This window comes from Gekko japonicus, unplaced genomic scaffold (assembly GCF_001447785.1).
Source record: "Gekko japonicus isolate JY-2015 unplaced genomic scaffold, Gekko_japonicus_V1.1 scaffold1414, whole genome shotgun sequence".
Classification (NCBI taxonomy): Eukaryota; Metazoa; Chordata; class Lepidosauria; order Squamata; family Gekkonidae; genus Gekko; species Gekko japonicus.
The window spans coordinates 342,732-356,033 of NW_015167580.1; positions in this window are offsets into that span (position 1 = coordinate 342,732).

A 13,302-nucleotide genomic window follows, 5' to 3' on the forward strand; every position below is an offset into this window, starting at 1 on the left:
TACGTATCCTGTGTGCTGTAACCTTTTGGTGTCATATTTAGCAGGTATATCTCTGGTTTTAATGCTACATTTATACTTAGACTTTCCTGGAGGACTTTTCTAACCATTTTCCAGAATCTTTGTACCATAGTACACTCCCACCACATATGGTAAAACGTTCCTTTACAGCTTTTACATTTCCAGCATTTATCGGAATACCCCCTATAACATTTGGCTAGCTTAACAGGAGCCCAGTGCCATCTGTGGAACATCTTAAATACATTTTCTTTGTAGGCAACCGCTTTCATATATTTGACAGATTTCCACATATTAGCCCATTGTTCTTCCTCAATTTCCCCTATATCTTTCACCCAGGTGATCATTACATTTTTAACGTCTTCATCTTTCATATATTCCCTTAGATGTAGATTATATAATTTCTGATTCATTTTATCATTTGAGGACAACCATATTTTGTCTAGTTCGTTATTTTGGTCCTCAAATCCTCTTATCGCATCTTTCTTAAATCTATCTCTTAACGTTATCTGCTCCCACCATGATAGGTTATTTTCCTTTCTCAGTTTTTCTTCTGTTTTTAGCTCATTTTTTTTGTTCAGTAGTGTTTGGTAGCTTTCCTTTAAGTTCATTGTTATTGCTGTGGGTATAATAAAGGCTTCCAATGGGGCTACCCATCTTGGAGTTTTCCTATACCATATTCCTTTGGTTTTTGCCCATATTTTATTTAACGAGCCCCTTAATAGATGTCTACCAAAATTTGAGTGGATCTTATCTTTCCCATACCATACATAGGCGTACCACCCCATACTAAGATCATGCCCTTCTAATGTTAATAGTCTTGTATTTTCAAGATTTACCCAGTCTTTTATCCATACTAGGGCGGCCGCTTGGTAATATATATACCAATTGGGAACACTCATTCCTCCTCTTTCTTTACTGTCATGGAGCACCTTCCATTTTATTCTTGCTTTCTTGTGCTGCCATATAAATTGTCTAGTGGTTTTGTTAAGCTCCTCAAAAAAGTTTTGCTTTTTTAACACTGGGATGTTTTGTGCCAAATACAAAAATCTAGGTAGCACGTTCATCTTAAGCAATGCTACTCTACCCATAAAGGATAATGGGATGGTGTTCCATTTCTGCAAGTCCGATCTAATATCTTTCAGTAGTTTCATATAATTTTCTTCAATCAGTGAGTTATTTTTATTTGTCATATGTATTCCCAGATATTTGACCTTTTTAACTATTTCCATCTTGGTAAGCTCTAGAATATTTTCTATCGTATTCGGAGTACAGTTCTTTACCAATATTTTAGATTTTTTATAATTAATTTTTAATCCTGCAACCTGTCCATAGTTTTGTATGGTTCTCATCAGATCTTCTACCGATTCTTTGGGATTCTCTACTACAAAAACTAGGTCATCTGCAAATGCCTGTAGCTTAAATTCTTCTTTTTTCACCTTCAACCCTTTTATTTGTTTGTTGTTTCTTATATCTTCATTAAGTGATTCTATTGCATAAACAAAGAGGAGTGGGGATAACGGACAGCCCTGCCTGGTTCCTTTCTGAATCTCCAGTGTTCCCGTCACATCCCCATTTACTAATATTTGTGCATATTGTTGTTTATATATAGATCTTATTGTGTTGTGAAATTCTTGGCCTGGATCTGCCGCTTCTAGTAGAAACTCCCATGACAGGTTGTCGAACGCTTTTTCCGCGTCCAAAAACATTAACATTAACTCCTTCTCCGGGTGTTCTTCGTAATATTCTAAAACATCTATTATAATCCTTATATTATTTCTCATTTGCCTTTTGGGTAGAAATCCGCTTTGATCTTGATGTATCGTATGTGTCAAAACTTTTTTTAGTCTGCCTGCTAGTATAGAAGCAAATATTTTATAATCAGCATTAAGGAGTGATATAGGTCTGTAGTTTTTGATGTCACTCTTATCAGTACTTGGCTTTGGGATTAGTGTAATTAGGGCGTGGTTCCAGGAGTCTGGTAATTTAGAGTTTTTGCCTATTTTTTGACAAAGTTCTTTAAAGGGTGTCCATAGCTGTTCTTCAAAGATCTGGTAAAATTCTGCCGGTATTCCATCTGGACCTGGTGTTTTTTTCTTTTTTTGTTTTCTAATTGCTTCCACAATTTCGCACGGAGTTATAGTGGCACAAGATTAAAAAAGCTCTCTGGAGCTTCTGCCAAAGGACTCCTCCCCCACACAAATTGGATCCCTGTGATGCAGAATAATAATGGTATGGAGGAAAAATAATGGTGCATAAAGTGGGCACAGAATCCAAAGTCAAACTTAAAGGCTTACTGCTCTGAAAATCTGCATTAAACGGTACATGCGTAATGGGCCATATAATACATACACATTTTGCCCTTGAAACACAAATTTTGAAAAATCCATTTTATATGAACAAAGAATGCTCCTTATTCTCATCTACTTCATATGATTATTTATCAGAAATACCAAAATAATGATCCCTCCCAACCCACCCACCAGCAATCCACAGCTCCAAATTCATGGAGGCATAATCCAAACTAGTTTTTTTTAACTATGTTAACATAGTTCTTTTGAACTATGGTGCTGGAGAAGACTCTTGAGAGTCCCTTGGACTGCAAGAAGATCAAATCAGTCAATCCTAAAATAAATCAACCCTGACTGTTCCCTGGAAGGCCAGATAATGAAACTGAAGCTCAAATACTTTGGCCACCAAATGAGAAGGGAGCACTCACTGGAAAAGACCCTGATGCTGGGAAAGACTGAAGGTCAAAGAAGACGGGGACGGCAAAGGAGGAGATGGTTGGACAGTGTCATCGATGCAATGAACATGAAACTGAGCAAACTTCAGAGGACGGTGGAAGACAGGAGGGCCTGGTGGGATCTGGTCCGTGGGGTCGCGAAGAGTCAGACTCGACTGTTCGACTGAACAACAACAACAAAAAATTCTACGTACTTAAAAACTGATAGCATTGGGAGTGGGGGTAGAGGAGGAAGACCACCAAGGCTGTGTTTGCTCCCAGGTTTCCAGAGACCTTTCTGAGGCTCTGGCTCTGCCACTGAGCTCCAGCTTCTTCTCTGCATCTTTCCTGTTTTTTTCTTGTTCCTCCTCATCCTCTTTCTGGCCCTGAAGATTCCTTCTTGGCTTTCCCAGCCTTACCTTCCCAGCCACCTAATAACATATCTTCACTGGATTCTCACCTCATTGACCTCTTGGCCACACATACACAGGAGCACATGAAGCTGCCTTATACTGAATCAGAATTCTGGTCCATCAGATTCACTATTGTTTACTCAGACTGGCAGCAGTTCTCCAGGGTCTCAGGCAGAGGTCTTTCACATCACCTACTGTCTGGTCCTTTTCTTAACCAGAGGTGCCAGGGATTGAACCTGGGACCTTCTGCATTCCAAGCAGAGGCTCCTCCACAGACCCACAGTCCTTCCCTTCACAGTCTTAGACCCTCATTTTCCTGTGTTTTAAATTATTTAGAAGGGGGGGAAATCATTATGCAGGAGTAACTTATACACTTACAACTTAATTCCATTAAATAAATTGCAGTCGTCTATAAGTGATCAAAAAGAAAGAGAACAGCTTCTCTTTCTGTAAAACAGTGAGCTTCACAATTATGTAAACTTCTTTAACTTCCAGTAGGGAGCGAAAATAAGTCTCACAGTTGTAATAAAGTTTAATACTCTCTGTCTCTCTCTCTGTCTCTGTCTCTCTCTCTCTCCCCCCCCCCTTTTGTATTTCACATGAAAACTAGATGGGTTACAAGGGATACCTGACCACATGAGACAACAAGCACTCATACGTCGAACCTGTTTGCTCACCTTGGGAGGTTCCTCTTTATGTTTTGCCAGAGCAAGAGCTGGGACCTCAAAATATAACGAAGTTTCAGCTTTCAGCACTTGCTCCTCCTCACTGTCAAAGCCGTGGAACTCTCTGTCAGGTGAGTCCAGCGCTTCGTTGTTGATGTCATGTGCCAGAAGACGTACCGTGAAGTCTTCATTACTTGTCACATCCTTGAGGAGCTCCACTCTGGCAATGTTTGGCATCATCAGGCTTTGAAAGGAGTTTCTACAGACAACCTGCAATGAATGATTATCACTCTTCCTAATACTTTTGGAATAATATAGTAATGTATGCCAGAGGAGGCTGTTGTTGCCTTTGGGCTCTGGAAAAAGCGCTCACCCTGTTCAATTTTCTGTTAGTTACTAGCTCATGGTAGGTCATGATCATGGTAGGCCAATGAAATCTAACATCCTATTTCCCATAGTGGCCAGCCAGATGCCCCCAAAAAGAAATCTACAAGAAAGGCAAGGAAGGCAACAGCCTTCCACTGGGGTTGATTCCCCCTTCCCCAGCAACTGATTGTCAGAGGAACCCAGACCTGGAGGTGTTATTTGGATAGCCTGGTGATTTACCACTCAGAGATTTTTTGCTTGATGAACTGGTCGACTTCCATTTTAAAATAAGACTCATTCATGGGATGTCTTGTCTGAGAACAATGAAGTTCTTCTGACTATCACAAATAGTAGCATACAAGAGTCCTGCTCTGCATAAGAGGTGCCTTGCTGGATCAGACCAATTTGGGTCCATTTAGTCCAGCTTTCTGTTTCCCAAAGTGGCTGGCCACTTTGCTTTCAGGGACGCTTTCAAAGCCTCCATCTCCACTGTTTGGACCTAAAAATCCAGAGTTCAATTGCAAGTCTCCCCTGCACAAATCAAATCCATGGTTCTTTATTTCTGTGCCAATTTTTTGTTCTTTCAGGACAGCTTTTCCATGCAAAATATACAAATTTTACAACAGGTGAGCACCTTGAAAACTAGAGCCTCCACTAATGGAAACCCAATGGGCTTTTCTCCCCTTTGCTATGTTAACATGGGGAACAATTGTCTGAGAAGTCCTTTATAAGTCTTATAGAAATGAACCATAGCTGTGCAGCTCATGAGGCTCATGAGGACTTGCCCAGGAAATCTTGCTGTTGGGGCCCTTGCTGTATAGCCCACCTAAGGCACTGCTTGAGCTGCCTGCTCCCCTTAATCTGAAAATGATTAAGTGATTACACTGGGAATTCTCTGTTTTTTTTTACCACTGAGCTCTTCCCCTCAGAGAACCTGGGATCTTTGACACGCAAACCAAATGCTTAGATGCTGAGCTTGAAGCCCCTTCCAAGTGGTGTCTTACAGGCTCTGCATACAAAGAGTTTATTGTGTTAAAAGAATTCCATCACTTGTGCCAATATAGCTGCTCTTACCTCCCTTGGCCTCACATCCAGGTGCCCATTAAAATCCAAGGAGGAGCGCCTTTCCTTTTTTTTCTTCTCTCTTGGATGCTCAATGTTCTTTAAGACACTCTTACTTGACAAGGATGTTTTCCTTAATTCAGTAAGACTGATCCCAGTCCTTGAGAGGCACCTCTTGTTCAGCTTTTCCAATGGTTCTGTTTTGATGGAGAGCACTGCCAAATGATCAGAAATGAGTTTGGGGTCAACATTTAATGGCTTATCCCCAAGGTAGGCTACTATATTGATAGGTATGTCATCTGAGTTGAGAAGTCCATCTTCTAAAGACTCCTCTGTCAAATCTGGTAGATCCATCATCATGTCAATAGAAAGTTCTTCATCAGGATCTATATGGTGGCTCATCTGAGCAACAACTTTGCTTACGATCCGGTCCAGTTCCAATGCACTGCGTGTTTCGTTTTCTGTGTTTTCATCAAAAGGGTTGCTGATACTGTAGCTGGAGACCTCATCAACAATGATACTGGCAACTTTTTCTGGGAACATCACTCTGGTGTTCCTTATGTCATTGTACAGCGTTTGCTGGGACCCAGATTTCTCCAGGACGTTGCTGAAGACAGAATGCACAACTTGGTTGACTGTTTCTTCATATTCTGGGTGCAAACTGGACTGGTCCTCAGACACAAGGTTGATTTTATTCTTGGATATATGCATCTCCACAGATGTCTTCAACTGGTCAGCAATTTCATTCACCTCTGCCTTAGATAATGATTTTTGCTCAGGCGATGAAGCATCATACTGTACAAGTAGGATTTTGGTCAGGAATCGGCTTAGGATCTCTTCCAAAAAGAGCACAGATACTACAGGGACTTGGGTGACTGAGGACTCGCTCTTTTGTTTCATAAGGTCCATGCCACTTAGAAATTTGTGGATGATCTTGTCAGATTCCAGCCTTATCGAAGTAGCTGAATAGGCCGAATCGTCCTCAGACTCAGAACCTGGCTCAAAGTCACCCCTGGAAACTGTCCGCACCATGTAGCAGGCAAGTCTGTCAACAGCCTCTTCATTCTGGCTCATTAAATCATCATACAGTGAAGCTTCTGAGTTTGAATGTCTCAGAATGCCTGCGCAAACACTGTCAACCACCTCGCCAAGAGCTCGTCTTTCTTCTGAGTCTAACTCCTCTGCCTCATCATCATGTTGCCAAACCTTTATAAATTTTTCACCCACAGCTGGGGAAGCATGTCGTTCTTCAGGCACCCGCAAAACCTTAACTGGGGATTCTGCAAACTCCTTAAATATGGATTCCACTAAATTTCTAAGCAGAGATTCTGGATCATCCCCCTTTTCCTCTGGCATATATGCATTTGTTGATGTTGAGAGAAATTTGCTTATTAGTCTGTGAAAGATGTCCTTCAAAAAGCCTGATGAATGAATACCAGCTCCATCCTCAGTCTGCAGAGGCATTGAGATTGGGCCTTCCTTCATGTGTTTTGTAAAGTAAGTTTTCTTCTCCAGTCGGGCCACAGTTGGGTCAAGCTCTTCTGTGCCATTAGAACCACTGGAAGCCCACAATGGAAATATTCTATGTACAATCTTCAAAAACGTCTCTTCAAAATTAGTACTAGAGCATGTGGAATCTGGTAGGAGGGTTTCAATTCTGTCTATAATTGTATCAGCTTGCAAAAATGAAAACAAATAAGGAGATGTATCCCCAGTAAGCAAAGGCTGGAAATGGTACCCAGAGACTTCTTTTATTATTAAAGGGGCTAGTTGTTCTGCTAAACTATGTCTCTTGTTTTGGAAAGCTTCAAAAATCTCCAACTCTGATCCCAACTTTTCTATTACCTTCTGATAAATGGTGTTGCTTATTTGAATCACTTTCTCAGCAGTTACTTGTGGAAAGTATGAGCATTCCTCTGCCCAATGAATCACCTTGATGCTGGAGAGCTGAAAGGCAAGCACTAAATCATTGACTTGTTTTATGATTCTGTCTCTCATTTTCTCTTCTGATAAATGGCTGTCTTTGGAGTATGCCCGGAAATTTGGGGAAGACAGGATTTGGCAAAAGAAAGCAACAATGACATCCTCTAAACATGCGGCAGAGTAGATGTCATGGGGACGTGGATTCATTTTTTCTTGCCATTTGGTGAAGTTGTTTTTAGGGGAATCGCTGCCACTTAAAAATGGACAGAGATGGTAGTTTAGAATTTCTCTTGTAAGCACTCTGGCAACTCTGAGGTTGATCCCATTCCCTTGGCTCAACAGAGAATTCTGGAGTTCACGTTGGGATTCCAGCTTTTGTAAAATCTGGCTGTAAACTGAATTAGCAATGTCTTCTTCAGTTTCTCGGTCCATGTCTGGAATTCGCTCAGGGATGTTTTCCAGCCTGATTTCATGGGCAGAAATCTCTGTGATAACACAGTTCTTCAAGTGTGCAGCCATTTCTGTGAAATTAGCATCTGATGTATCAATCTGCTTTCCTGTACCCTCTGGAGCAGTGAAAATTTTCTCCACAAGCTGGATGAGCATAACTTCCAAAAGGCTGTAGGGGAAGATAGTCAGATAGTAGCCCAGGCAAGGTGACGCCTCTTCAGCAGCCGAGGACTGCAGGTGATACTTGAACATTTCATTCATAACAAAACAAGCTATTTTAGTGACATAGAAGGTGTTTAAGCTTTCTCTGTCCTGCGGCAAGGGTTGCTGAAAGAGAACTTCATGCAAAAGATCGCAATACACAGACTCCACCATGTTTTTCATGGCTTCTTCAGAAACGTTTGTTTCTCTTTCATTTCCATAACTGCTGATCCAGATGGCCTGTATTAAAACTGCTGCCATAATGTCTTTTTTGATCTGGGCAATTCTGTTGTAAAAGTCAGGTCCAAATGTTCCTTCTTCTTGAGTTGAACACACAGAAGTGCTGGAGGATGATGGGAATATTAGACACAAAAGCCTATCAGTTATGGCCTCTAAAATTTGATAGGAAAGCACAGTCGTATATGGTGCAGGGGGCTTTGCCTTAGAATCAGCCTCGCCTACAAATAGATTTTTCTGAATGAAACATTTCATTTCTGACAAATTTGATGGACTTCCTGAACTCAGCTGATATCCTGCTGCTTCCTCAAATGATAAAGTGGCCGTGTGGTGAGGTGACGTATGCCCACCACCTTCATCACATGGTAGGCCTTGCTTATCCTTATAAAGTGATGTCCGATCTACTGGCATTCTAACCTCTGGAGAGAAGCCCAGTTTCTTTTCAGGGGCTTCTGGGCTGTTGAAATGAGCTGTGGTAAGGTTTTTAGTGAGCGCCTTTGCCAACCTCACAGCTGTGTCCCCCAGGTCCTCTCCAGAGTCAGTGAGTGGGATGTCTGATAAAGTTCCAGCAATCTTTGAAAATAATCCAGAAATTATTTCTCTTAAGACACTTGGGGAAGAGCCATCTCTCATTTCTTGGGTTGCTTGCCTTAGATCTAAGGGTTTGATAAAGGTTCTGTAAATGTCGAATCTACTCATAGAATCCCCTGTGGTGGCTGTGTCCCGAGCAGGAGATGCTTGTTGGGATATAAAAGGCTGCACATGTTGTTTCAGCATGTCTTCGATGAGAAAGCCAGCTATTTGCTCAATAAGGGTATTGCTTTTGTTCTTCATGTCTCTCTGAATGGCTTCCATGGAGCCCGCTTTCTGTAAGATTTTGCAGGAAAGAGAATCTGTCATGTTCCGAATGTCTTCCTCAGAAAATTCAGATTGCTCTGGATGGGTATCCTTTATAACTTTAATTTTGTGTTTCAGAAGGTTCATCCGAATGTCATCGAGCAACTGAGTGGAGAGTTCTCTTATGTCAGGATCTGAAGGGTACTTTTCATCCTGAGGAAATGCATCATCTCTGGAAGTTGTGGAAGGGAAGATTTTTGATAGTAGGCCAGTAATTATATCTTTCAGGAATCCTGAGGATAAGAACGTGTTAAACGGAGACCTATTCTCATTTTCCTCTTGGATTTCTCCATACTCTTCCCCAGTGTTCTCTGGAATATCCTTACAAACTGAAGATGAAAGTGTACCCTTGAGAAAATCTCCTGAAAAGAGTGGATGAAGAAGATAATCTGAGATACCTTTCTCTATCCAACTTTTAATAGTTTCCAAGGCAGTACCATCTCTCGGGGGGCCAGAAACATCACATGGGACTTGCTCTTGTTCTCTTGCTATGTTGCGGCAAACAGAGTCAACCATGTCATCCATGACATCCATCAAAGGAGCTACCAAACTTTGCTCCTCTCCTATGTGTGGTCCTGTGACTGTAGACCTGCCAAACTGTAAGTTGATGGAGTTGGCCAATCTTTTAGCAATTTCACCTACATTAACTTCACGTGACACTGTACCCATTTCCGTTTTGTCCACAGAGTCATGGAAGATCTTGGATAAAACTCTATTAACAATTTCTTCTAACTGCTTGGCTGGGAAAACCCCTGCAGAGTATACAGAAGGCTTACAGATGCGGTCCAGAACTGTCTTGACAATGTTCTTAGACAAAACTTCAGTATCAGGACTAGTGTAAGGGACTTGACTATTAGAGAGAAAAGTCTGGAGATGATGATGGCTGATTTCTTGAATGATGAAGCTAGTGAGGTTGTCAACAAGGCTGGTGCTACGGCATTTCACGTCTTTCTGCATCGAAGACTGTGAGCCAGACTTCTTCAACATTTTTGTATAAACTGATTCAACCATGCTCTGGATCTCTTTCTCTGAATGTAAATGACATCGATCATCTTTCTTGGCAACCCAGATTTTGTGCTTTGCAATGGATCTCATCACTTCGTCAACCATATAGGAACAGAGGTCATCAAAATCAGCTCGTGACATCTCCAACTTGCCCTGCTTCTGGTTGGTGCTATCAGAGGGTGGGAGGAACTGAATCACAAGTTGGTTTATTACCCTTTCTAAATACTTTTGGGATAATACAGTAATGTATGCTGGAGAAGGCTGTTTTTGCTTTTGGACTCTAGAAAAGCTGATGCACTCTTCAATTTTGTGGATGAGTCTTCCAGGCTTTATATTTTTGTAGGCAGTCTTTGGCAATCTCCTACACACTGATGGTGGCAGTTGATAATCCAGAATTTCCACCAAAATAATCTCAGCTGCCTGTTCAGCCATGGTTCTGATGTCTCTTGCTATGCCTTTCTCAGCAGCCAACTGGAACCCAAACTCTCTTAAAATAGAGTCTACTAGTTTGTTGATAGTTTGGCTGTCCACTGGTGGGATGCATGTCTTCTGCTCACCCTTCGGCAGGAGCCCAACGCCAGCCTTCTTAAACTCATCTACTAGTGCATTCACAAATAACATGTTCATTTCTTGCATGTCAATACAGGAAACTCTGTCATATTTGGTGTGGAGGGACGTATGTATCCTGACCAAGAGCTGAGAAATAACTTTCTCAAAAAATGTTGCTGAATAGATTATAGAAAATTTTGGATGGAACTGTATGGGGTCAGGGTGACTCCTCACATGGCCCACTTCTCTTCTGTAGGACTTCTTAATACAGGAAGCAGAGAAGGGCTTCTTTGCACACAGTTTGCCAGTGGGTGTGGCTGCTCCAGAGCCAAATGTTCTATATTGCAGTGTAGACTCCAAGAGGGACTTGTTCCTCTCTCGTACATTCTTTTGTGTAAGACGCCTCCCTGGCATGGGCATTCTGAATTCTTGTTTTCTACCTCTTGGCATTGTGGAGTATGCCTCACTTTTACCATACCTTGCATGCTGCACATGGGGTTTTCTAGAGGTTGGCTGTCTGAACCCGACCGACTTTTTGGAGAAGGCATTCATCCTACTAGGCTGCTCGATGCTGAGGGAAAGCTCTGTCAGTACAGGCTTTACCAATGTGTGTGCCAGGGTGTCCAGTGCCGATTCATAGGAAGATGCCCCCGACTGAACCTCTACCCATGGTTCCTCTGAATACTTAATCTCGTATGTGAAAATGGAGGAGTTTGAGTCAACCTGGTGGGCTTTCATCCCTTGTCTTGAATGCAAGACAACAGGATTGTCACTCTCATGTTTTCTGACATCATAGATCTGCTCATCTTCAGGGAATTCATCAAAAGTGAAAGTTTGGGTAAACTTGTCAGTTGTGAGGCATTTTTCCAAAAGAGCCCGGATAAGCTTTTCGCTGACAACATCAAGGAGGAGAAAGGATTTTGGAGAGAGTCCCAGGTTGCTGCTAGCAATGCTGTTAGTTAGCCTATGAGCATGAGGACAAATTGAGGAGCAGAAGAGATGTTGTTTGGCCAGCAGTTGTGTATCTCGATAAGGCACCATGTTCTGAGGACTGGCATCAGAAAAGGGCCCTGCAAAACTGCCCTGTGCATGAGCTGGCTTCAGTGAATCAAAAATTATGTTCAAGACTTTGTTCACTGTATCTTTTGAGTCCTCGTTTTTTAAATTATGGATGAAATGGTCTAGATTGGAAGCAATGCAACTGAGTCTCTGTTTCTTGTTGGAAACGAGACCTGCTGTAGACAGACACATTGTCCCCCTGACATCACTTGGGTCATCATCTATCTGGGAATTCCTGCTAAAGCGAGGAAATGAGAAGTGGTGGTGAGACAAGAAATCTCTGTTGTTTCCATCTGTCCCATATTTACTTCTCCTTTCAATTTCCAGGGACAACAAATTGGCAACCTCCTTTACAAGAGGGTGATAAACATCATCAAAGTCAGCCAAACAGAGAGGGGGGACATAAATGTACTTTGGTTTCCTCACTGGCAGGCCTTTCCGTCTCAGAGGTTCTTGCAACAAATTTCTCTCACACAAGACACCCATGATAATTTTTGAAACTTCGGTTGCCAGTTCTTCGATGTTCAAGGGAGGGCTTTTTGAACCTTTTAACCCATGTTTAGGGCAGTAACAGTCCACTGAACAGAACATGGAGACAGAGTTTTCACCACTGTCATTTTTCTCTTGTGTGCTTTGTCTTGGCCTGACATTGGAGATGCTTGAGAGGATCTTAGAAATTACTGCTTGGGTCAAAGGCTCCCAAATCAAATCAAGGCATGAGGTTATATGTTGGCTGGAAGGCAGGTATGTGCTTCTCCAGATCCGTTCCCGGAGCTTTTGCTTCCATGGTAGTATAGAACGTCCACTGTCCTTCTCTTTCAAGGGTTCTGTGAAAGTAAATGGTGCTTACAGTGATGAGCTTGCCAAGCACTTATACATACTGGGTCTAGTCTGAAAGCTATTATTATCAACCACACAAATTCTGTGCCAAAAATATGTATTCTCCTATCTATAAAAATAATGGAGATCTTATTATTATTATTTTTTAAAATAATTCTACACTTCACAAGTACATTTTGCATTTCACGGCTTTGCATAATTCATTCTGTTATGAATGGAGCTGGGCAAGAATATTTGAAAGGCACTGATTTTCTGACACCCAAATCACTGTGAAAACTTGATTAGTCACCTTCCTAGCTTTTGAGTTTTTGGACGGACTGGTTTACAGCTTGAACAACAGTTGGAGTCCACCTTGGTGCCCCATGCAAATGGCATGGGGCAGTAAAATATGTTGAGCTGGCCCTAGACATGCCTACAGACTTTCAACCAGAAGGGATCAAAACATGTGTATTGAGGGGTTTAAAAAGCTGAGATTCTCAGGAAGTTGATTCCCAGCTCCACATCCTGATCTCCTATAAACCTAAGGCATGCACCGCAGGACCAGCTGTTATCATTTGGCATACACAACAGGGGGGACTGTTTCCCAAAGTGAAAGTGTCCAGATTTGTTCTGCTTATTTATTTAGTGTTTTTATAACCCAACCTTTTCCCTGAACTAGCCATTCAGTTGGCTTACAAATCATAAATCAATGTCAAGATATAGAAGTGAAAATTAGAAATGGCAAGTAAAAACAGAACAAATCAAGAAAAGGATCAGAGGTCATTGCGGGCAGCATCAAACCAAAGAGGTTTCCTGTGGAGCCAAAAAGATGGTGTTTTGTGGGGAGGGAGCGGCATAGCCAAACTTCCATTGCAGAAAATGGTGCCCTCTGGTAGCCACCTTCTGGGTTGCCTGG